The 21,782-nt window shown below is 37.2% G+C and overlaps 2 long non-coding RNA genes across 7 annotated transcripts in view; one reads left to right on the top strand and one right to left on the bottom strand.

Annotated features, from left to right (window-relative positions):
* Positions 1–5,629, top strand: part of LOC125617987 — a 122,414-nt gene extending 116,785 nt beyond the window's left edge. For all 4 annotated transcript variants that reach the window (XR_007349190.1, XR_007349189.1, XR_007349191.1 and 1 more), the window contains one exon: positions 3,556–5,629. This is a non-coding gene — a long non-coding RNA (uncharacterized LOC125617987). The remainder of the gene's footprint in view (positions 1–3,555) is intronic.
* Positions 1–21,535, bottom strand: part of LOC125617986 — a 240,588-nt gene extending 219,053 nt beyond the window's left edge. The window contains exon 1 of one of the 3 annotated variants that reach the window (XR_007349187.1): positions 21,278–21,514. This is a non-coding gene — a long non-coding RNA (uncharacterized LOC125617986). Of the gene's footprint in view, positions 1–21,277 lie in introns of all 3 variants that reach the window. The other 2 variants (XR_007349188.1, XR_007349186.1) reach the window with 2 other exon arrangements.
* Between the last annotated feature and the right edge of the window lie 247 nt (positions 21,536–21,782).

The raw sequence follows: 21,782 nt of genomic DNA on the forward strand, positions 1-21,782 counted from the left end.
AGGAGGAGGAGGAGGAGGAGGAGGAGGAGGAGGAGGAGGAGGACAACGACGACGACGATGACAACCAGCAGCAGCTAAACAGAGCTTCTACTCCAAGTTGTCCTCCTGAGACTGAAGTCTAGACAAGGAAAAAGAGTCAGAAGTGGGGTCAGGTCGGAGGAGGAGCTTCTAACACCCCCAGGGAGGCAGGCTTTTTCCTAAGAACTTTGACACAGGACAGTCCTGATTACAGAAACCAGGAAAGGTGGAACAATGAGGCACTATCTACACGACTCAAGCAGATAATGCCACATCAAACCAAATTTTAGTGTAAAAACTACAGGCCCAGTAGTGACAACCAGGATTTGCCCAGGCTAAGGAGACCCCTCTGTTATGCCAGATTCGTGGGACCCCAATAGACCTCCAGGAGTTGAATCCAATGCAATCACACAAGAGTCTTTATTGCAAGCTCAAGCCTGGACTCAAAACCATTCCTGACGCAGTGGTCCTAAGGAGTGAGTCCCGGTCCTTTGTTCAGTGAGATTTTATAGGTTTTGGGGCGATACTCTATGCGTCACAACATCACAAAGCAAATCATTCCATACCACCGGAAAAATCAAACAACAACTCTTAACATTGATTAGCACATTCACTGGCGGGAACAAGTTGGGGAGGGGTGATTGGTTAGTACAAGAGGGGGATCCCTTTGAACTGATTGATTTAAGCCACGAGGGGTGTACGTGCTAAACTACATGGTTTCCCAACATGTTATCAACCACCATAAACTACTTGAGGGTCATCTGGCATCCCAGGTATTTTCCCTGTCTCATACTGATTGGAGGTTGCCATGGGTCCTCACCTATCCTAACTGAGTCAGGGACACCTGGCGCTGCAGACCTCTCCTGTTATTTACAGACAAACAACTCAGCAAGGTGTGTGCTTAGGAGTGCTCTGTGGGTTTTTACAAGGACAAGGGTCACGCCCCCTTCCTTGGACAGGCTTTGCTCTGAGGTAGAGGCTGGTTTCTCAAAAATGGAGTCACATTAGTTTCTCACCCTCAAGTCAAGATTTTTGGGAAAACTGCCCCAATTCTTCCTTCTGTGTGCAAATGCACCACTGAGAGGCCTCTGCTATGCAGACCTTCCTACACACAGGTTCCCTAAAGATGATAAATCATTTATTTTGGCTGCCTCCACATAATCAAACATCCAGAAAGTACAGAAAATTATGACTTTATTCCCCCTAAAAGAAGTTTCTGAGGACCGTGGGTGTAAGCAGATTGATCTTCTAAAAGCATAATTTTGATAGCCTTATTCCTTTGCTCAGAAAGTTCCCACATCTCCATTATCTAATAAATCCATCTCTGCTCCTCATCATCCATCGAAGTCTGCTTTTAGCACCAGTTTTCTAACCACTGTCCAGAATGTCCTCCGGGTCCCAACTAAGCCAGGTCACTTCCAACCAACCACACTTAACTCTATCCATTCCTTTGCTGGTTGGGCTCCTGAAATTCCCTTTCCTTCTCCTATCTATTGTGTTGCTCATGTCTGTTGATTTTTTTTAAATTTTCTAATCTGTTTTGCTTTTATGCTGTTGATATTTTTCAATTTTTGTTTGCATTAGTAGATAATAACTACTCAAGGCATCTTCTATGATTTGGACATGGTTTGTTCCCTAAAGGCTCATGTCCTGGAAGACTGGTCCTCTCTGTGGCAAAATTGAGAGGTGGTGGAAACTTCAAGAGGTGGAGTCCAGTGGAAGGTGATTAGGTCACTGGGGCTACTGCCCTCAGAAGACATTAAAGCAGTCCTCCTGGGACCCTGGTTAGTTCCCAGTAGAGCTAGCTATTATATAAAGAGCAAGCTTGGACTATTGATCCCTCTTGCTTTCTGTCTAACCATGTAATCTCTCTCTTCCATGCCCGTTCACCACGATGCCATCTGCCATGTTGTGATGGAGCCAGAAGGTCCTCACCATAGTCGAGCAGATGCTGATATCAATCTCCTGGACCTTCAAAAGTGAGAGCTAAATAAACCTTTCTTCTGCATAAATGATGTTGCATTGGGTATTTTGTTATAGCAACATAAGAAGGACTAAGACAACATGCATTTTAGTTCTTTAAAGTTTGATCCCCGGGGTGCTTTTATAATCCTACTATCATCTAAATTCTATCTTTTCCTTGTGGTGTAACACAAGCCTACTCATAAAATTTTCCTCTTTAATGGGCCAGATCCCCAATAGCCATGCATGTCTTCTAGTTGACACTGGTTATTCTGAGAGTTGGCAAATGAACTGCATATTTGATTCTATGTGCTTGAGAATTTTAACTAAGACACAAAAGAATTGGAGATTGAGGGGATCATGTCATATAAATGGTGGTTCTCTAAAGAGAAGGACTATGAACAATTGTCCTAAAGTTGCCAAAGCTATCCTGGTTTTTGTTCTTTCTGATAGGCCATTACCCATCTTTTCTTTGAATACTGCAAAACACCAACATATCCTTCCAAAAATTCTCCCTTCTTACTTAAGCTGGCTCAAACTGGTTTCTTTATACTTTCAACAATAAGAAAAACCAGTACATTTATCTATTAGGTATTTAAAACTAATAAAGAACTAGAGGGCTGAGTAGACTAGAGGGGGTAGTAATATTGTAAGAAAAAGGAAATGTGTCAAAATGTTGGAATTGGAGGACACGGAGGTATTTTGTCTTCAAATATGTAATCGGGGACTCCCGCCAATCTAAAGTTGAACCATAACATATTTCAATTTGTGAATATTAATATTTGGCCCTTTAAAATTTGGTCCTTCATGTACTTCTGCAGCATCACAGGTCATTTCAGAAGACATTAAAGACTTGAGGACCTACAGTGTGGAAGGGAATGTGTTAGGACCCCCAAGGTCTCAAGGGAGGGAGGAGACGAACCTTGCTTTTAAGGAAACTTACAATCTATTCTAAGAAACTTAAAGATACACAAAATCTATGATAAAATCATTTCCCCTGACTTAGATCTAGATGCAGAGCCTGAGGCAGGGATTTGGACGTACAATTTATTGATGAAGTACTCCTGTAGAAAAATCTATGGATCGAAAGGAAAAGAACAAGGAAACAGAATAGGGAGGCAGAGCTGTGGTCTTGGGACACAGCTGGTCCTAATGGTTTGGATACAAGGGTGTGCTGGGCCCTGGAGCAGGAGCTTCATGTTGTCTTGTGAGACAAAGGGTCTGGCCTTCTTTTATTCCCTCCTCAGTCAGTCATTGGCCGTTCCAGATGAGGCTGTAGGTCTCCCTCCCAGGGCAGAAGTCTGCCTTCAATGAAGGGCTATTCCCTGGAGTAAGTAAGTCCTCAGAAGACAATACACAGAGTAGCTGGGGATGGGTGTAGTGACCGAGACGAAAGAAGCAAAGGGTCCTTGGCTGGCGAGCAACTATGTTCGTCACCTGTCCCTTAACTTTCACTTGGTCTTCTGGAATACGGATCAAGGTCTCACGTGGAGCATATTCAGTACAAAAGCATGCCTGCAGAGTCAACCGCCTGAGTGACACCACCTTGGGTGATAAAGCCATCTTTTCTTACAGACTGCATCCATGTATGCGACTCATGACGTCATGGGATCCAGGAGTATTGGGCATGAACCTTGAATGAGACCAACCTTGCTGCAGACACACAGACAGAAAGGCTCCTTCGGCTGACGCTGAATTCACAGTGGTGACACTGGCAAGGACAAGTTCTTTTGGACTTTGTCAGCTACATCGTCAAATCCCATGTGGCCTAACAATTTAAGGTTTCCACTTTGGATGTGAATGTTACATGTCTTACCTTGTTTAATTAGGTTTTTAATTTGCGAGCTATCTCGTCTGTTTCGAAGGAAGTCTGACAGAATCTAAGATCAAATACAAACAAACAACAGAACTGAAATCTGTCTCCTCTGCCCCCTTGACCCCATGTTTCCTTTCTTCTGTTCTATTACTTTCTCCCTCTTCAATCTAGTCTTCGGGATCACCCTTAAGGAGACCTGGTATACACAAGTGTCTCCTTCTTTTTTTTTTTTTTAAATTCAAAATCCACTCAGCTTTCTCAGGTGCTGCAGGTGCCCAAGGTTGGTTTTTCCCTCCCTTTCTCCCTTGCAGTGGTCTCTGCCTTGCAGCCTGTTTGACGTAAAAATGAGGCTCATTTTGCCGGGTTCCATCCGGCAGCCCTCATACATTTCCCCTGTGGTTTATTAAGCACTTCTGTGGCCTCAAGGAACTCTCCTTTATTTGCAATAAGCTCATCACTGAAAGACACTGGAGGGAGAATAATTTATCCACACCACCAATCAGAACCCTGTGTGCTTTATGAATTATGCGGTCTATCACTCCATGCCTTTCGCTTGAACTTAGCTCGCCCCAGACCCAGCACAGAAGAGCTAGATGGTAACATGAAGGCAGCTTTGGAAAATTCCACTGCATGAAAATGAGCTTCTGCCTTGAAATCAGCAAATATTTTCAGACACAGAGCTGGTGTACTAGTGAGGGAAAATGATTGGCTCTTTAGCCATGTTATAAAAACAGAAAGGTAGCATCTGCATTTAACTTCCCCCAGCTAGTTGCTGACCATCTGCTTCTTAAGAATTATTTTTCTTAGGACTCTGTCCCTGAATTGTAAAACTCTGGCACATACCACTATATTCTACAGTGATATTTCTCTAGAGAGGCTGCTGCTTTTGATCTCGGTAGCTGTAAAGTTAAGCTTTCTCATACATAATGGTAGGATTATAAATTAACATAATTTGAAAAGCCAATCTTAAAAGTCTTCATGTTCTACTTCCTAGGTGTATACTCTAAAAAGAAAATCAGAAACATAGGTAAAGATTTATTTCCAAAGTTATTCGTGGCAGATTTATTTCCACAATAAATAAATAAATAAATAAATAAATAAATAAATAAATAAATAAAATGTTCCACAGTAGGAGACTAGTTAAGAAACATGTATTCCCTAAACAGAATAATCTGTTCTAGGTTAGCTTCAGAATATATTAGTTTTAAAAGATATTATTCTAATTTAGAATAGATTATTCTGTTTTGGAGTCATACATCTCCTTAACCTGACAATATTAAAATAAGCTCATATTATCATGGAGTTTTTAACGGGACAGGAAAGTGCTTATGATATAATGCTAAAAAATTAAAAGGACACAACACTTTGAAGCTAAAATATTTTCAATCACCTATGTCTAAAAGGGGGACACAATATTTTGAAATAATAAGTAAAATTTCTGGGAGACTATTGATTTAGAATGAGCTCCTACACTAGACCCCAACAGAGCAAATGGAAATGGTGAACTCAGGTGAAAGTTCCAGGTCCCCAAACAGAAAGCAAATTGTTAATCTGATGTTCTTAGAAATCGGGAGCAAATGACAATAGCCAAATCCCCAACAGCGCCAGTTTTGGCCTGTGTGAAGAAGCCCTCTCTGCTGTAACACAGGCAAAGTAACCTGAAGCAGCCAGAAGTTAGCTAATTTGTGTTTTGTATTATGCTATTTCCCTTTTCCTGCACCAACCTACCTTATAAGAATTAAGTGATGTGCCTTGCCCAGAACAGCCCCTCTCCATGCAGATGAGATGCTCTCTAATTCACAAACCCCAAATAAAAGCAATCACTTATCTAAATTTGTTGAAATTTTTTCTTTTGACAACTCTGAGTTGCTACTGATCTATGACATTATAGATGATGCTTTTTTTCTTTTCCTGTTTCTTTATTCTTTTCACTATTTTTGATAATTTTGACAATAAGCATGAATAATTTTGTCAATTCTGTTTTTTTTTAATCACTATAAGGAGAGAAAGAATTTACAAAGGCACAGACCAAAGTTGTGTCTCTTCAGAGCTCATAGGAAATACTTGAAGTACAAAGAAAGTTTCTGTGGGGAACAGCAGGAGGGAGCAAGATCTCAGGTGAGAGATGGACAAGGAAGAAAGTAACAATGGAAATAAAGCCAAAACCCTTCCCTGAACCAGCTCAGGGAAAGGTGCCCATCTGGTTATTAAAACACCCTCGAGAACTGCTTTCTAAATCACTTGTCTTCAACTGGGAAGAACAAAATTTCCTTAAAGTATGGTGTGTTATGAAGGCCCCAGCTTGACTTTTAGGAGTAAGCTATTGGAAATATTTCCTAGAAAGTTTCCTTCTAAAAATGTGTTCCATCCATCCCAGAGGCATTTATTTGAAATAATGATAAGGGCTTGGCAATGACATAGAGAAAAAGTTCAGTGTAATGGCATTTTGTTAATTCCTTTTAGGATGGCAATACCAGAGTCACATTCGAGATGATATAATCCAACTTCCTCATCTCATGGGTGTGCAACTGAGGCCTAAGCTACGAGGCTACTTCAGAGTTGACTTGGCAATTGAAATGCCAATCTGTCTAAAAGTTTGAAGTTTCCTTCCACAATGCTGCAACTAGATTCTCCCATTCTCCCATCTAGTAAGAAGCTATAGATCTACTATATGAACCACATAGGAAAGGTAAACTCACCCATTACTTCATATTGAAAAGTACCTAGTTCCTTCCCCTTGCCCCAGACATGATGCTTCACCTGGATCTTTGCCACTGACATAGCCATGCTCCTCAGATGCTAAGAGGTTTTTGACATGGTAACCCAAATTCTGTTCTTTACTTCAAAACAAATGCATTATTAGAAAGTGAGATTCCTATTTACCAGACTTTAAATACCCAGCATAGCAATCCAAAGAAGAAGCTTGCATCTATGCATTTAACCAGTTTGGCTATATAAACAGAAACAGCTTGTGTGTTCTAAAGGGACAAAATGTTCCCTAGAAAGCAAAATTTTATAGAGAGATGATCATATAGTGGAAATGGAATTGGAGTTGGAATCATAACTTTCCTGTGTTCATACATGAATACATGACATGTGTAATTCCACATCATGTACAATCACAAGAATGGGAAGTTATACTCCATGTATGTATAATATGTCAAAATACACTGTACCGCCATCTATATCTAAAAAGAACAAATAAAAATGAAAAAAAAGAGAAATTTGTTTTTAAAGCCAAGCTCCACTACTAAGTGTCTATATGACTTTGAACAAATCACTGCTTTTAGTGTCAGTTTCCATTCTCAAAATAGGTGTTTCTTAACCTCTCTAGAAAGAACTATTGTAAACAAAATGGCAGAAGTTTTAAGAGTGAGTTTTGGAGCCTGCTAGACCTGGGTTTGAATCTAGTACTGGGTGCTTTCTGTCACATGATTTGAGACAACTCTCTAGATGGCCACACCTCCTACCCACGTCTGTGTACTGGAGAGGCTGACAAAATCTGCCATGGGCTTCTCCATCCTCATTCTCCCGCTGCCCATTAATTTCCTGGACTTCAGGTCCTGGGGCACTTTAAATTTATTCCTGAGTACTTTAAGATCTTTCAATCATCCAGACACTTCTTAATAGTCCTCAATTCAACCCACTTGACCTTAGCTCCTATTCCAATCAATTGCAATGTTTTATCTATTCTTTTTCCAAATAGTTTCTTCTACTCCCATCCCATATCAGTGGGATCCTGATACGAAGGCCAAAATTTTGCAATTTTCATAGATTTTATAGGTCCTGAACTATAAAATCTATGAAAATTGAGAAGTTGAGTAACCCAATCTCACATTTGCCTGCCAGGTTCATTTCCCATGGCACCTTTACACTTTACCCCTGCCCTAATTTGAAGAAGGTACTCAGCAGCTACACTGAGCTCCTTGCTGCTCTGACTCTATCACACTTTTCATGCTACTTGAGCTTTTAACAATGTATTTTTGTTTGCCTGGAAAGTTACCCTATTTTCTACTTAACTCCCACTCACCTGTTAAAGTTTAATTTATATGTTATTCCTCTAAGGAAATGACCCGACAGCATTCCATTCTTTTGCATAGTTGGTTCATTTTTCCACAGTACTTTTGGGTATCTACAGAATGCCATTCATCAGGCACCTCTTTGATTGAACTTTCATCTCCCCTTCTTTATCTATTTGTGGTATGTGTGAAGACTTCTGCAATGCAAAGTTCTAGAATTTGTTCTCCTATTCTGAAGAGCTCCAAGATTTTCTTTCAGGTATCCATCCATTCTGTAGACAGCTTCAGGAAAAGCTGACCCCAATTCCAATTCTACAGGTGGTATGAGAGGTCTACAGGTAATCATTCCCCCCTCATATGAATCAGTTTAGTAATATAGACATCAAATAACTAGAATATGGCAATCCTGGATTATAAGGATCAACTCTGGGGTATTACATTATCCAACTTGGGTTACTAAGAAATTGAGGGGATGGATGTTTGCTGGGAAAGATAGTTCCTCACTCTAGAAAGGAGCCTGCAGAAGAGATGATCTTGTGTATGCACACATGTCCCTGTAGTCATCTCTCTATGCCTTGAGATAAAACAGTGTATGTGGATGAGGATAGAGTGAGACCATGGCAGAGAAATGGATTTATAAATCTGGTTGAATAATTCTTGACTTCTGCCCTGCCTTGGAACTGTTTTAGTTACATGATAACCAATAAATCTCCTTTTAATATTTCAGCCTGTATGGTTAGGTTTTCTGTTACCCAAGTCCAAAGCATCCTAGCTAATACAACTAACTTACATCTCAACTTTAACACCAGGTTTTATATCTATCCTATAGTCAGTTCCCAAGGAGTGCTTTAATAAACGATTGAGTTAGTAGTCACTCTTCCACAATTTAGTCATTTAAATCTCATGTTAATCCTCTGGATTTTTATTGTTGCATTAGTTTTTTTCTGGTACTGCTTTAACAAATCACTATAAATGTGGTGGCTTAAAAACAACATACACTTCTAATCTTACCATTCTGGGTACCAGAAGTCTACAATTAGTTTCACCAGCATAAAGTCAAGGTGTCAATAGGACTGGCCACTTTTGAAGCTTCTGGGGAAGAATCTGCTTCCCTGCATGCTCTAGCCTCTGGAGGATGCCTGGATCCCTTGGCATGAGACCCCTTCCTGACATCACTTCAACCTCTGTTTCTGTTGTCACATCTACTATTTCTTCATTTGTAGTCAAAACTCCCTCTCTCTCTCATAAGGAGAGTCATGATTGCATTCACAGCCTGGCCAGAAAATTTGGGATACTTATTCCTTTCTAAGATCCTTGACTTAGTCAATCTGCAAAGTCCCCTTTGCCCTATAAGTTAACATTCACAGATTCCTTTGATTAGGACATATATATCTTTCAAGGCTGTGTTTAGCCTACCATATTTGCCTAACTTAAATAACAAAATTAATGAAAATTGGGCATTTTAAGAGCTTAAGAATATCTGTAAGATAATCTCCAATATCTTTATCTTTAAAATGTAGAAGACAAGGGCTGGGGATGTGGCTCAAGCGGTAGCCCGCTCGCCTGGCATGTGTGCGGCCCGGGTTCGATCCTCAGCACCACATACAAAGATGTTGTGTCCGCCGAAAACTAAAAAATAAATATAAAAAAAAATTCTCTCTCTCTCTGTCTCTCACTCTCTCTTTAAAAAAAATGTAGAAGACAAGACCCATATGGTTATTTATTCAAGGTCACATAATGATACCTAGAAATAAGATCTCAGAGCCCAAGACACATACATTTGCTAGTGTTCATGTTCCTATTGCATTTTTATATGTAATTATAATCCAAGTTATCACCAATATTTACCAGTGGAACATAGAGTTACAAGAATTTTCCATAAGAAGCCAAAAGAATCTCAAATAAAAATAGTTTAAATCTTTCCCAATCTTTCTGGAAGTCTGACCCTAACTGGCTTCTGGATTGGTTTGTATCTTCATACTGATAATTTCTCCAGTAATGTTGCATACATTTTCTAGCTTTTACCAACTCAGTCAATAACATCCTGAGAATCCTATTACACAATATACTGAATCAGGCTAAAGTAATTTCATCATCCTATATTCTTCCTGTTTTGTTTATTTCAGTTTGAATGTCCATTGGGCATAATGATGTTCTCCACTGGCAGTAAATCTATTTTCAATGGACTGAACCACACTCTGGATCCTTCAACTACTTCAAAGCACATCATCTTTTCAAACATACTGATCTACCACTGCACATCTTTAGAAAAATTTTGTTTAGAATGCCTGGTAAACAGGGCTGTGATTTTCTCCATAATTACACCATTAGACTTCATTTTCCACAAATATATACTCTTGTAGCAAATCATTTGTGCCATATTTTAGCTTGAGTCAGCATCAAGGTATGTGAGGGGTGATGTTTTTGCCTCCAAAATGAATAAGCTGTTTTCCTCAATTATGTTCTGAGTTTGTTATATGCCTTTTAAAACTAGTACTGCAGAGTCTCTCCCTGTAGTTACCAGCCAATCAAAATGCATAGTCATTGAATTATTTGAAAACAAATCAACATTATCTAGGCAAAATTATTGTTTTGACAAGTCTTTTCCTTATTTGAAACAACTTCCAAAAGTATTCTGTGAGAAAGAAAACTTATCTTGATTAGTCATCCTTGATGGAACTACAAAATAGTTCTCATGGAAAATTTGCAGCAAAATTTTATGATAGGAACAAAATTCATCTTTTTTATCCTCTTATAGATAAAGCAGCAGGAAAAAAAAACAATAATTATAAGAAAATATAATTTTTTAAAGTTTAATGGCCACTATGACATTATAGGGGTAGTTGAATTAATCATTGTATTTAATATCCCTATACAATGAACATCATTACTCCCACTTTATAAAAGAGGAATGTCAAGTTTCAAGAACTTATGGAAACTCAAGTTTCAAGGTCATGAAATAATCAAAAATTATATATAATCAAAAATTTCAAAACCTAATGGCTTAAAACAACTTTTTGTTGCTCACAGTTCTGTGGATTGTCTGGCTGGCTTGTCTGCTGATTCCACTGGGTTCCTTCATGTGGCTAAATGGCACTGGAGGGTGGGCTGGGAGCAGAGTCACTGGTCTTCTCCTTATGTTTTCTCAGTCTCAAGAAGGATACTAGCCTGAGCTTCCTCCCAGGGTAAAGGCAGTATTACTCCAAGTGTTCAAATGCTTATCAAACCTGTTTGAGTGACATTTGCCAATGTCCCATTGGCCAAAGCTAAACTGGGAGATGCACAAGTATGAGCATCCTGAGAGCTGTGATTCACTGGGTGGCCAGAGGTTGAGGGGACTCTTTAGATCAATGAAGTACCACAGTCACAGAGCTGGAATTAGAACTACGATTCCAGAGCTCTCTCCTGAAGCTTGGAAATATAAAAATGACCACTCAAAGGATACCTCAGGATGTACTGATGGTGTTTCCATGAATAAAATTAAGTGCTTAATTTTAGAATAAAGCTTTCCCTTTGGAAAGAATGGATCTCTAATTTCAGAGCTCTGGATTTAGTAGGATATTTTCTGCTATTAAGGACATGTCCTAACAAAAACAATTGAGTTCTGAGAAACTAACGTTTACCATTCTTTTTCCGGGGAGTTCTGAGTCTGTAGCCCCAGCCAGATAGGCACCTTAATATGTACTAAACAGCTCAGTGGCTAAGCCAGCAATGTTCTGTATTAAATGAGCCTCTCCATGTGCTCCTTGCCAGGCCTCATGTCTTCTGAAATCCATAAAAGCAGAATGTATCACCTTCTCCCAAGCCCCATCACGTGCTGACTTGGATATGTAACAACGATGTGTCTGGTCTTGCCTCTGCCTGCAGGGATTTCTTGGGTATACCAAACCTAGGCGACTCAAGTCAAGCCAAAGGTGACCTATTTGCTTTGCACTTGGACCCTCTACTTTCAGGATAAATGGAGGCATCCAGGTGGGAAAACGAGACACCTCAGGTAGCCCTTCACTGGGGATGGGAGAAGGGAGAATGCCGGAAGCCCCTTGGAGCTAAATACTTCATCATCTAGTACTGAAACGCTGAAACTAAAAGAAACTTAACAGATCATTTGGTCTAGATATACTAAACAAATTTAATTCCATGTAATCTCACTTATTTTTGCTCTAAAACTGTGCTGAGAAAATTCAATAAAGTATGCGCTATGATTTGGGTATTGATTATGTGTGTCTCCCAAAGTTTATATACTGAAAGCTGGGTCCCCAGTTTGGCAGGGTTGAGGTGTGGGAACCTTTAAGAGATGAGGCCTAGTAGACGGTAATTCCATCATGAACGCTCCACCCATGGAAGGAATGACCATGGGTCTCAAGAGATGAGCGTTGGTTTTCTTAAGGGAGCCTGTGCATCCTCTGAATCATCCTTCTGCATGTGCCATTCATGCTCCTGTCATGTGATGCTATCAGTCATGAAGCTGTTATCCATGTTAAGAGGCTGGCACCATGCTCTTAGACCTCCAGAACTGTAAACCTCTTTTCTTTATAAAGTACCCAGCCTCAGGTACATCAGAGCAACACCAACTGGACTAAGACAGTAGGTATCTGGGAACCATTTGCAAAGAGCTCTAGATTGGAGATTCCTGACTATGTGCCATGTAATTATCATCTTCAATTAGTCTAATTTCCTACTCTTATAGAAAAGAAAATATAATAAGAAAAGTGACTGGTTCAAACCCTCAAAGCTATTCAATGACAGGTTTAAAAAAAAATGGCAGATGACTTATCTGGTTTCCCAATTTGAAAACTGTTCTGAACCATACAACAGCTCCATTACAGAACACTAATGTGGATTTTTGTCTTCTTCTCCTAGCTATTATTCTTCAAGATATTTTCATATAAAATGGATGGTGTGTTGGTGTGTTTTACCATCTTGCTTTTGAATGATTCCTTTCTCTTTCTCCTCCACCCCTAAATATTTTAACATGTGTTAAATAAGAATGCTACAATAGCATCAGTTATTTTTTTCCTACTATATATTGGTTTGAAATACTTCATTTAAAAATAAAACAACTCTTGAAGGAGGAAGTGTTTAAAAGATATTAATAACAAGGAACATAAAGGTAAAAATGATCAAAACTATATAATATGCTGGGAAATGGGACTATGTCAGTACAGAATAGGCATATCTTTCATGGTGCTTGATCTGTTCCTGCCTCAAACCTACACTCACAATGTCATCTCTTACCTTTCTCGCTCCTATTCACCCAATTTTATACACTCCAGCCTCCTTATCATTCCTTCCTATGTGAGCAACATGGCTCTCTTCTTCACCTACTTAAGTTCTTGGCCCAAATGGTGCTTCAATAGTGAGGCCTTATCTGATCTCTCTCTCTCTCTGTGAACTATGGCCTTCTTATGCTCCCTGTTCCCTAATACCCAGCAATCCCCACTCTCTAGCCCTCTCACTTTCTTTTATCTTCTTTGCTTTCCTTCTTACAACATTGCTGGGTGCAGTGGTGCACGCCTGTAATCCCAGCGGCTTGGGAGGCTGAGGCAGGAGGATCACGAGTTCAAAGCCAGCCTCAGCAATTTAGGAAGGCACTAAGCAACTCAGTGAGAGCTTATCTCTAATAAAATACAAACTAGAGCTAGGGAGTGGCTCAGTGGTCAAATGCCCTGAGTTCAATCCCTGGTATTAAACAAACAAAGAAACAAACAAACATATCACCATTTACCATATTAAACACCTACTTGCTTTTTTGTGTCATTTGCTAATGTGTCTCCTGCTATTAGATAGTGAGCTCTGATAGGCATGGGTCCTACTACTTTGTGCTCAGACTGTATCCCCAGTGCCTAATGTTCCTCCTTACATGTAGGAGGAACTGAATGAGCAGACCAAGAATATTTTTGGAAAAAAATGGAGTTTGAATCTATGTAATCATTATAAACATCTGCTGCTATTAGTCTTATGTCTATTTAGCAGAGATCTAAGAGTTTATAATTAAGTCAACACTTAGAGAAAGCCCTCTCCAAGAAATCTGTTGCAAGTCACAGTCACAGATGGTTCAACCTCAAGGTTATTCTGAAATCTCATAGCAACTAAGAGTGGGAATAGTGATAATCACACATGTTCACTGCTGCTAAGGAGTCATTATTACCACTTATGGAGTACATCAAGTTTGGAGACAGTGACTTTAGCAGATTGTCAGTGTACATGAGATCCTCCCATTATGGAAAAAGGATGCTTTTCATAATATATATCATCATTGAAGAGAAGAAATAATGTCTACTTTTGAAGTTGCAGAGAGCTAACTCAGACTCTTATTTAGGAAATATTCATATGGAGATTGCAAGATATGAGCCCACTTAATCACTGTGAACATATAAGAACATATAAGAAATGAGTATATAGAATATACATATAAGAAAATGAGTACATGGATGCAACTTTTATAAATACAAACTATTCATAAATTGAGGAGTTTCTATAGTTCAAAAGAATATCTAAGAGGGAAGGAAGCATGTGAGATCCTATGAATACAGAATTTCGACTTGAAGAAACAGAAATAATAAATAATAGCTAGCATTTATTAAATACTGCATGAAAAGCACTAGCAAAGATTATCTCATTTAATATTCACAATTGGTACATTCGGTATGCTGGAGAGTAATCATTGCTCCCATTCTGTGACTAAGGAAATGGATTCAGTGTGACTGAATCACCACAGTGTGATTCAGGGTGATTCAGTCACAGCAGTTGGTAAAAGGCTACCAGAGTACTGACCTGGGCAGTCTGATTCTAAGCAATAATCTTAGTACCAAGCTCCACAAAGGCCCTGAATTCATTCTATGAAGTGTTCATTGATACATCCATTGATTCATTGATTCATTCATTCATTCAAGAAATATTTACTAATCATCCACTATGTGCCAAATTTCTTGTTATGAGAATCACATGACATAACCCTTGCCCTCTTACAGGTCACATTTGAAAGGGGGAAATAAGAAAGTCAGAACATAAAGAAAAACAAGATATAACTTCAGGTAATGAAAAGTATTAAGAAGATAAATGTGACATGTAAAATTTTCATTTTACAAATGTTTTTTCTGCTCCATACCCAGGAAGGTCAAGAGAAAATACCTGTACCTTGGCATTGAATTTTCAGTGTTTACCTCGCTCACTTCCTGCATCCTGCCCGAGCCAAGCTCTGGCATATCTACAGCTGCACGGGCTTACAAAGACCATAGGAAGCCATAGAGAAAGCCAAGTGGGAGACTGAATAAATTATCCAGATAATTTGGGCAGAAATATTTCCTGCTGAGGCCTGGATATTTGGCTAAAGTACTTAGTTTGACAAATGATTTTGGTAATTTTTCAAGCCTTGATTTGGCTTTGGAAATTTTCTGTTCTTGAGGTAAGGTAAGGACACGCTTGTCAATTTATGAGTTGGACCATGGTATATATACTGGAAATAAATTGTGAGTGAGCCCCCAGCTTTTATATGGTTAGAATTACTTATAATTAAGATAATCTATTCACGCATCCAACCAGTATTTATCTATTATCCACTATGCCAGGTAAAAACAAGAATAGACAGAAATAATTGTCAGGGTAAATAAAGGTAGAGAAGAGATATGAAGGATGGAAGGAGAGAGAGAGAATAGTATACTATTCTTGAACTTTAAGATAAAGGGTACTTGTACAAGGAAAGAGAGGGGAGGTGAGGAAATGATATTTTTTCATTTAAAGATTAAGTTCATTTTCTTGAAAAGAAAAAGTGGCTTAAACAAAATAAAGGTTTAAATTTTTTCTCACTTAATGAGAATCCAGAAGAACTCCAGACAGGATTATGGTAATTCCACAAAGCTATCAGGGACCCAGGATCCTTCTGAATTTCTGCTCTTCCATTGTTGAAACATGAATCTTTTCCTCATGCTGGAAAGATGACTGCTAGGATTTAGTAATTAATTACACTATTATTTCTCCTTTTGAATATGTTAGAAAATGTATATTTAATAACTGAAAAAAGAAAAAAAAAGCCACCCATTTTCAGCTTTCATCCCTTCTATCCCTACAATAAGATAAAGCTGAACAAACAGAAAATCAAATGTTTACTTTGACCCATCAGAGAACTGAATTTACAGGGCAAACTCCCACCCTAAAATCTGGAGAGACAAGAGAAGACAGAAAGTCAAAGTTGTCATTTACTTAGCCAGAGCAGAAGTAACTGAGGTCCCCAACTGGTAGAACACTTAGATGGTAATTGTTGATGAAGGGCTGGAGGCTAAGTGTGAAATAACTTAAGAATGAGAAACTTGGGCTTGAAGACTTGGGGATGAGGTCATGCTTTCATGGCTATTACTTATAGGAAACTCACCATGTTCTAAGGATGAAGAGACCAAAACACATCCCTCATGCTCAGGCAGGGAGAGGGCAAAGTAACCATTGTGAAAAGCATCCAGAGTGTTCTATATAAGGAGGGACTTATTCCAGGTGGAAAGACTGGAGCCTCTCCTTTCTGGAAGAAGGGTATTTCTCTGATTCCAGCCCACTCTTGTCTTCTTGACTCACATAAAGGGAGAGCAAAAGCTATGAAACGCACAGAACACAGCATGTTCCTTCCACCATCACATTGCTGCCATATCAAAAAGACTCTAAAGAGGATCTATTTCTAAACAGGATCTATTAAGGAGTCCAAAGAAAATGGAGGATACAAAAATAAGGGCACCAAAGGAAAGGGAAAACAGTTAGAAATAGGAAAGACGGTGTAAGGAATCTGACATCTCTTTCCTATGTACACATATGAATGCACCACAGTGAATCTCCACATCAGGTACAACCACAAGACTGGGATAAGATGAACTCCATGCTTGTATAAATCTGTCAAAATATACTGTCATGTATAATAAAAAAAATAGGTTTCTGTCCAGAAAAATACATGAATAGACAAGAGCAAGGGCACCAGAGACCTGGAAGCCTATGGAAATCACAGCTAAGCAAACATTAAATACTACCCAAATACAACAAGCTTACTATAAATCCTCACACCCAAGGCCTAATTACCTCATTTCTAATTACCTGATGTATTGTGTTCAACGCTCAACAACAACAATTAGAAAGCATGCTAGGACCCAAGGAAACACACATTCTAAAGAAACAAAACAGGCATAATAACCAAACAGATTTAAAACAGATTCTGGAATCCTCTGACTGAAAATTTAAAATAATTAAATAAGAGTTCAAATGGAAATATAAGAGTTCTAGTGGAGAAAGTAGACAGCCTGAAAGAACAAATAACTTATCCAAGTAGATGGATGAAGGAGAGAAAGAAATGCTAGAAATCAAAAACACCATAACAGAAATAAAAAAAATACTTTTGATGGGCTCATCAGATAACTGGACATGGCCAAGGGAAGAATCAATGAACATGAAGATATGGCACAGTGGAATACAGAGAAAAGTAATGAGAATAGAAGCAGAATCCACACCATCTATGGAATAATTTCAAAAGCTGACACGAGTGTATAATTGGAATGTCAAAAACAGAAGAAAGACAGAAGAAATATTGGAAATAATAATGGCTGAAATTTTTCTCAAGTTATTGACAGACACCATACCACAGACCCCGAAGGTTTAAAGAACACCAAGGAGGACAAATCCCCAAAAAAGAAAAACACAATCGCATCTAGGTATATCATATTTGAGCAGCAGAAAACCAAAGACAAAGATTAAAGTTATAAAAAAATTTCAGAAAACATCTTATTTATAAAAGAATAAGGAAAAGAATGACATCACACTTCTGAGATATCATATAAGCAAAAAGAGAGTAGAATAAATTGAGAAAAAAAGAAAAAGAAAAACAAACCCTACCAGCATACAGTTCTGTATCAAGTGAAATCACCCTTCAACAATGTTACCTTTAGGTAACATTTCCTTTATTTTATATCTCCTTTCCTTGTTTTGTTGGGCTATCTAGGATCAACAGTAAAAGTTTGAATAAAAGAGGTGACAGCCAAAAAATAAAAATAAAAATACATAAAGATTTTCTAAGATAAAAAAAAGTTGAAGAACTAATCACCAACAGTTTTGCCCTACAATGTATGTTAAAAGAATTTCTTTGTGAAGGAAGAAAATAATATAGATCAAAATCTCAACTCTACATTAAAAAGAGGCACACTAGAGAAAGAATAAGTGAATATAAAATAAATTATATTTTTTTTATTCTTAGTCAATCTAAATCGTAGTGTTTAAAATGATATCAACATTTGAATAAATCCAATATATTATGAAAATGTCATTCAAGCTAAGAGGAAGAAATTGGGAATACATTGTAATATATTACCTGCACTGATGGCAAGTGAAATGGTATAGTGTTATTTAAGGGTATATTTAGTTAAAAATGTACATTTCAAACTCTAGGGCAACCACTGAAAAATATTTAAAGGAGAATAATAGTTGTGCTAAGCAAGGAGATAGAATGGGATTAGTTTTTTTTTTAAGTAGGTATAAAGAATAAATGCAATACATAGGAAAAGTTCCATACATAGTAACTATTGATCCAATTATATCAATATTCATTTTAAACATAAATGTTATGGATAAAAAAATAAAAAGAGATTTAGAGTGGTTAGGAAGAAAAACAAGACTTAAATACATATTATCTACATGAATATATCTACTTATTATCTACTTTATCTACATATTATCTACTTTATATATAAGACAGGTCAAAGAAAAAATGAGAGAATATTATATTATGGAAACACCAAACAAAAGAAAACTGGAGGAGGTATATTAATTTCATACAAATCAGACTTTAGAATAATAAAACCAGGGATAAAGAGGAGTATTATATAATGATAAGTATTGTGACGACATAACAATCATACACATGTATGCATTTAACAATAAAAATCTAGGGGCAAAAATTGATAGAACCTAAAGAAGAAATAGACAAATTCACTAGTAAATTTGGAGGCATCCATTCTCCTTTTTCAGTTGTTTAATAGATCAAGCAGGTAGAAATCAGTGAGGGAGGGTATAGTTGTCCTGAACAACCCTTCTAACAACTTGATCTAATTTACATTTATATATTACTCAATAAACATTCACCTCAAACTCCCTAAGCATGGAAACTTCATCAAGACAGTTACATTCTAGACCATGAAAATACTTTAACAAATTTAAAAGAATGGAAATCTTACAAAGTAAGTTCTCAGAAAACAATGGAATTAATTCATTAACAAAAGATAGCTGCAAAATTCTATGTTATTCACATATTAAGTAACATACTTCCTAAATATTCTTCATTGGTTGAAAAAGAAAACTTGAGAAAAATTAGAAAATATTTGGAACTAAATTAAAATGAAACCAAGGAGGTATAAAATATAGTGAAAGTAGTGCTTAGAGGGATATTTACATCATTAAACACATGTATTTTAAAAGAAGCAAGTCTAAAATCAATAATCTAAGCTTCCAACTTAGGAAGCTAAAGAAAGGAGAGGAATTTAAATATCAAGCAGAAGAAAATAAATAATAAAAATTTAAGCACAAATCAATTAAATTGGAAGAAACCAATCAACAGAAAAAGCAATGAAACAAAAGCTCGTTCTGTGAAATGATCAATAAAAAAATAAAACTCAGTCATGTTAGAAAAAGAAAATAAAAGAGAAGACACAAACACAAATCATCAGTAACTGAAATGAGAGAGATTTCATCACTACTGACAGCACAGATAATAAGAGAGTAATAAAGGAATACTATGAACTGTTCACAAATTTGAATACTTTGATGAAATGAAGTAATTATTTGAAGTCACAAAAGAGTAAAATTCACACAAAAAGTTGCGTGAAAATCTGAATATGCTTATATCTATTGTTAAATAGAATCAGAAATTCATGGTCTTCCTAAAAGAAATAGTCCCAGTTGCTTTCATTGGAGAATTCTATTAAATATTTAAAGAAATTAAACCAATTCTTACCATTATCTTCCAGAAAATAGAATCATAGCAAACATTTCCAAACTCACTGTTTGAGGGTAGCATTACCCTAACACAAAAACCAAATGAAGATACTAGAAGAAAGGAAAACTATAGACAAATACCTCTAATGAACAAAGACATAAACATTCTCAACAAAATATTAACAAATCAAATCCAACAATATAAAGAAAGTATTATACACAAAATGTAATTTATTCCAGGGATGCAAGGCTAATTTCACATTTGAAAATTCTACCACATCAACTTGATTCGTGATAAAATTTTTCATCAAAGTGAAAATATAGAATAGCTATAAAAGCCCTATAAAGGACATTACAGCTGATGGTGAGAAAATGGACACTTTCCTCTTCAGATCAAGGCAAGCAAGGATGCACCCTCTCATTCTCCTACAGAGCATTTTACTGAATGTTCATTAATGAAATAACTAAAAATGGGAAATAAAGGATACACACATTGGTAAAGGATAAATAAAGCTATCTTTGCATATGACTTGATTTACTCTCTAAAATCCCAAAGAATTGACTTAAAAAATTACTTGGAAACTAAAAATTGAGCATAGCAAGGAGGACACAGGTTACCGAACAAAAGTCAATTGCTTTTCTAAATACTACTAATAATCTGGAATTTGAAAAAAAATACCATTTATAATAGCACCCCATATAGTAATATATAGATAAAAATATTATAAAACATGTAAGAATCTCTATTCAAGAACTATAAAACTCTGATGCAAGAAACTAAAGAAGATTCAAACAAATGGAAGCACATTCTATAGTCCTGATTTGGAAGACTCTTTCCAACATAATCTATAGATTCAACACAATCACACAGTACGAGTTCAGCCCTCATTTTTTGAGTTCTTCAGATCACTCCCAATTGCTTAAGTGTCTAACAGTCTTTATAGAAAGATGGGATGAAGGGTTGGGGTTACATTATAGCAAAGTGAATGCTTCAGGATTCAACATCAGACATCATGCTCATAAAAGTTCTTTGATGACTCCACAATCAAACATTATTTTAGTCCTCCTCTTTTTTTTCCCCACAAACACCAAAACTTCTTCCTTTTTCCTTTGAACACCTCTCTCTATCTACAACTGTCTAAAATTCTCTTAATTTTTTTACTGAAGCAATACGTTCATATCTTTGCTTTGCTGTCTCCTTTTGAACCACATCCTCCAAGTCTTATCTTCTCCAGTCCAACAAGTGCCTCAGTCCGGCACCATCCACTTTAGAATATATTATCTGTTGCCAAGAATTGTATGGAAGAAAAAGGACTGTCTTATCCTAACCCATGCAAAGGCTTACAAGAGAAAATAGTTAAATCTATATTTAACATAGATTTATGTGACATGTGAGCCTTCAAAAACGATCACCACCAAACCCAGAGAAAACTGGGTAATTTTATATGCAGTCTGACGAAAGCAGTAGATAGTTGTAAGTAACATGATTAGACAAAAAAGAAGGTATTACCTAATTATGTAATAAACTGAGGAGAGAGCCCAGCAAGTTCTGCTTATTCTGATGCTTGAAGAAGCAGATCTTTTAAAGGGTTTTGTCATTTTGTCTTATTCTTCAAGGTCATGGCTCAGGTGGAATAGCACAGGTGTGACTGGCCAGCAGTGACCACTGATTTTCTACTTCATAGTCCTTCATCCTCTTAGTTTCACTTCCAGGCTAGTCACATGACACTGCCTCTTACTGGCAGCATGAGCAGTGGATGGTTTTATACTTAGGAGCCCTGATGAACAAAAGGGCATGAAATTCAATCAAGCACAAGAGAAAAAAAGATATAATCAAGAGACTTGGTGAGCACAGGAGGAATAAGGCTGGTGCAGCCCTAACATGGAATACTGTTTACAGTAAACTTGTTTTTTATAAGTAAAACAAATGTAAATATGCTCTAAAATTAAGTATACTCTCTATGTGTATGTGTAATATACCAATCATATGTATAGTATATGTTAACAGAAGTATA

This window comes from Marmota marmota, unplaced genomic scaffold (assembly GCF_001458135.2).
Source record: "Marmota marmota marmota unplaced genomic scaffold, marMar, whole genome shotgun sequence".
NCBI classification, from domain to species: domain Eukaryota; kingdom Metazoa; phylum Chordata; class Mammalia; order Rodentia; family Sciuridae; genus Marmota; species Marmota marmota.